Below are 5,000 nucleotides of genomic sequence, written 5' to 3' on the forward strand. Positions count from 1 at the left end.
GTCTGATCTGTGTGGCAGATCAAAAAGAAAGAAAGAAGCTCAAGTTAGGAAAAGAAAGATGGCCAATGGTCATGTAATTGCTCGAAATGCGGAGTAGATAAACAGCCGACAACTGATGAAGGGTCGTTCTTTATGTTACTTGTCTTGTTTTCCATTTGTTTCTTTTGTTGCTCGCAAAAAAGTTCTTAGTCTATGTTTTCGTATTTCGTATTTCCTGTTGTTTACGTCTTATGACGTCCTGTACCCATATATACACACATATATATGTGTAAGTATGTACATATATGTATGTATATATGTATGTATATATGCGTGTATATATTATATATTATTTATATTATTGTATGATTGAACGCCACGCATTTATTTCCAAGTAAGTATATATATGCATATATACATGTATATGTATGTATGTATACAAATAAATATACAAATATGTGTGAGCGAGTGTGTAATTAAAGTTAAGTTGTTAGTAAAATTGCTTTTAAAAGAAATGTTATATTTCCCTTGCTCTAACTATGACCCCCTCGCCCCAACTATGACCCCTCGCCCCACACTCACACGTTGAAGAATGCCATTCCTTGTTTCTATTTTGTTTCCTGGTTTACTGGATTTTGTGAAATTCCAGGACTAAAGTTTCATACAATGGACGTATAATGTATTGACTTGTTGGAATGTAAAGTACGAATCGCTGTTTAAACAAACGAATTGTTCTCTAGTCAACAGAACGAGCCTACAAAAGAGCTTCTACACGGTCATTTGCCGTGCTGGAAATAACAGCCAAATCTCCTTCGAAGTACATATTGTCTTAAGAAAAAAGGAAGGACATAATGATATATTACATGATGTAATCGAAAATATCCCACAAAAGAATGGGATGCTTTTCATCATAATTCTACTTGATCAGAGCCGTCATGGTACTAAACAGTGGCGTTGAGTTGAAAGCATTAAGGGGATTTTCGAAGAAGGTATCTCTTCCCCTGGCCATTGAAAACACTTCAGTCAACACTGCCGGTCAACATACGTCTTACGACCGATAACCTTTTCTCGTAAAAGAACCCCTAAAAACGAGAGATTACTGGGCTAAATCATTTACCGTATTGGATCTTTTCGGTTTGAACGGCAGTTTTTTTTCTAGCGGTGTCATTTGAAATTGTCACCCATAATTATGACCCTAGTATCGATCTATTGCATTTCAATCTGTTTAAGGGTTAGAGTTAGAGTTAGGGTTAGTATTAGTTAGGGTTAGGGGTGGGGGAAGGGTATCTTTTTTTCTTCACAAATGTAAATAAACCCAATCTGTTTCTTAAAGGTGGGACATATTCATACGGCACCTGACGTGTTATAAAATGCTGTCTCAGTGGCTTTTATCGCATAAAACTACTATTAACTCATAAAAATATATACTGTGTTTAGTAAATAATATAATAAATAATAAACGCGCCCTTTTAAAGCCTAGCCAGGCTCATAGGCCCGGTTTCCTGGTTTCAATGGCGTATGTGTTTCCCAGCTGGACGGGACGCCAGTCAATCGCAGCATTACTCATATTTGCCAGCTGAGTGGACTAGATCAACTTGAAATGAAGTGTTTTGCTCAAGAACACAACGCGTCGCCCGGTCCAGGAATCGAAAACACAATCTTACGATCATGTTGCTGACATCCTAACCACTAAGCCACGCGCCTTCACAGTAAATAATATATATACATATATTATGTGTGTATGTATGTATATGTATGCATATATATATGTGTGTGTGTGTGTGTGTGTGCGTGTGTGTGGAGGCGCAATGGCCCAGTGGTTAGGGCAGCGGACTCGCGGTTGTAGGATCGCAGTTTCAATTCCCAGACCGGGCGTTGTGAGTGTTTATTGAGCGAAAACACCTAAAGCTTCACGAGGCTCCGGTAGGGCATGGTGGCGATCCCTGCTGTACTCCTTCGCCACAACTTTCTCTCACCCTTTCTTCTGTTGGTCTGCTCGCTTAGCCAGACGGGTGGCGTCATTTGAAGGCTAAAACAATGCGAAGCACATTGTGACCAGCGATGATAGTCTGGTCGGTCACGGTGATATATATAAATATATATATTATATATGTATGTGTGTATATGTGTGTGTGTGTGTGCGTGTGTATATATATATATATACAGCCAGCCAGACAGACAGACAGACAGACAGACAGACAGACAGATAGATAGACAGATAGATAGATAGATAGATAGATAGATAGATAGATAGATAGATAGATAGATAGATAGATAGATATAGAAGCATAATAGTTTGCAAAAGATTTCTACGAAGTTGATTATAGAATACATAAAACTGAAGTACAAGACACTCTCTAATAACTGGAATATGAAAGAAACGAGAATTTCAACCATACAGTCAAGTAAAAAAAAGCTTGGTTATGACTGAAATAATGTCACCCGTGATCTCGGCAGAGTTGGAACAGTAGGAGGCAGGCTACATGACATTATACGAAACAGAGGAGTGAAAACATGCTGGGACCTAAACTGCTTTTACTCTTTTCTGGGGGGTTTTTTTTTGGGGGGGGGGGGGCTGGGTTTTTTTTTTTTGTAAGAGACTGAATTCTGAGTGGTGTGAATATCTTAGGGAAACGATGCTGGTGCCCTTACCGTTTCTAATGGATTTCTCAGACATACTTTCACTTATACAAACAGCCAGCGTGACGAGATATGCTCTTACAAAAACATTAATGGTAATCAAACACCTCACAGAATATCAAAAGACAAAAAAAAAAAAAAGGAAGGAAAAAAAAAAAACGCCCCAAATGACCTCAGTGACATATATAATAGGTGTCTGATAAAAAGCAACATGTATATTATTTCTACTATAGGAACAAGGCATGATAAATCTAGGGTGCCTAACTGTTTTATCGATTTCGAAAGTCAACCCCAGCGAAATTTGAACTCAGAACGTAAAATTGGTAGAAATATTGTGAAGCTTTTTTTTTCCGGCATACTAACGATTTTGCCAGCTCGCCACCCTAAAAGCGATAAATATACTATCGTTTCTTTATTACTATTACTCTTTTACTTGTTTCAATCATTTGACTGTGGCCATGTTGGAGCACCGCCTTTTGTCGAGCAAATCGACCCCAGGACTTATTCTTTGGAAGCCTAGTACTTATTCGATCGTTCTATTTTGCCGAACCGCTAAGTTACGGGGACGTAAACACGCCAGCATCGGTTGCCAAGCGATGTTGGGAGGACAAACACAGACACACAAACATACTCACTCACATACATATATATATATACATATACATATATACGACGGGCTTCTTTCAGTTTCCGTCTACCAAATCCACTCACAAGGCTTTGGTCGGTCCAAGGCTATAGTAGAAGACACTTGCCCAAGGTGCCACGCAGTGGGACTGAACCCGGAACCATGTGGTTCGTAAGCAAGCTACTTACTACACAACCACTCCTGCGCCTGCCTTTAGTAATTACACAACGACTATACAGAAGCACCGCGTTCGGTGAAATTGTTTGAAAATAAGGAAATCAGCATCGATTCCAGTTGCGAAGTAATTTTATTGAAATCTGTATTTTAGCAGTTCGATGAATAGAATTCAATATATTACTACGCGACTTTACAAACATAAAATTCTTTTTATTTTCTTCAGTATATTTCGTTTGTACATATTTCTGTTTTGACTACATCAAGCATTCCAGGACAACTTAGGCGCAGGAGTGGCAGTGTGGTAAGTAGCTTGCTTACCAACTACATGGTTCTAGGTTCAGTCCCACTGCATGGCACCTTGGGCGAGTGTCTTCTACTATAGTCTTGCGCCGACCAAAGCCTTGTGAGTGGATTTGGTAGACGGAAACTGAAAGAAGCCCGTCGTATATATGTATATATATATATATATATATATATGAGTGAGTATGTTTGTGTGTCTGTGTTTGTCCCCCCAACATCGCTTGACAACTGATGCTGGTGTGTTTACGTCCCCGTAACTTAGCGTTTCGGCAAAAGAGACCGATAGGATAAGTACTAGTTTTCCAAACAATAAGTCCTGTGGTCGATTTGGTTGACTAAAAGGCGGTGCTCCAGCATGGCCGCAGTCAAATGACTGAAATGAGTAAAAGAGTAAGAGAAAGAGAGAGAGAGAGAGAGAGAGAAAGAGTAATTATTATTAAGCTAAATCATTAGTTTTATGATAATACTAGACAAGAAATTCAAAGACATCATATCTTTGTTATTAGATCTCCTCAGGGAAGCATAGGCTTACCTGTGCGTACCAGATCTGAAAATGATAGACTATCAGACACATGCCTAATTACCAATGGCCTCTCTCGCATCAATACAAGGTAGACAATGCATGCTTAGATAAATAAATGAATGCGACAAACAAATCAGATTTTCTTTAAAATCTTTCATTGTTATGGAAAAAAACCGCCAAGAGGTTTCATATATACTACATGAACTCTATTTCAATTTTATGTTGTTTTTGAAGTGCATGCTCCAGGTTATGTCACAAGTGTCGCATTCGGTATGTACATACACACAAAGGCGGACAGTTACACATACATATACACACACACACACATACGCACAAACAAACGCTTGTATATATATTCGAAACACGCAATAAATCGAAACAGGGGCAGCTGAAGAAGGGGAATGTTCCTTGTGTTGTATGTCTTGTACTCTGTTTTTTCGTCGTTAAAAAAATTCCGTTTCCATGTTTTGTTTTTATGTTTTCGTTTCTCGTTGTGTTCTACGTATTTTTTTGTAGTGCCCTGTACCCATATATGCATGTATATATACATATGGATGTGGGTATGTACATATATGTATGTATGTATGCATATGTTTTATTTATTAAATTGTTGTTATATATATATATAATATATATATATAATATATATATATATAGAACGAGAGACCCATACGGAATCTGCACTAAGATTATGCAAATTTTATAGACATGTGCGCGCATAGATACACCAACACTTTTACACATGTACAGCCAACA

The 5,000-nt window shown here is 38.2% G+C and overlaps 1 protein-coding gene across 4 annotated transcripts in view; it reads right to left on the reverse strand.

Annotated features, from left to right (window-relative positions):
* The window catches only part of LOC115214001 (apoptosis-stimulating of p53 protein 2), a 210,716-nt gene that overhangs the window by 104,541 nt on the left and 101,175 nt on the right, over positions 1-5,000 (reverse strand). The gene's annotated exons all lie outside the window — the stretch shown is intronic.

This window comes from Octopus sinensis, linkage group LG7, assembly GCF_006345805.1.
Source record: "Octopus sinensis linkage group LG7, ASM634580v1, whole genome shotgun sequence".
Classification (NCBI taxonomy): domain Eukaryota; kingdom Metazoa; phylum Mollusca; class Cephalopoda; order Octopoda; family Octopodidae; genus Octopus; species Octopus sinensis.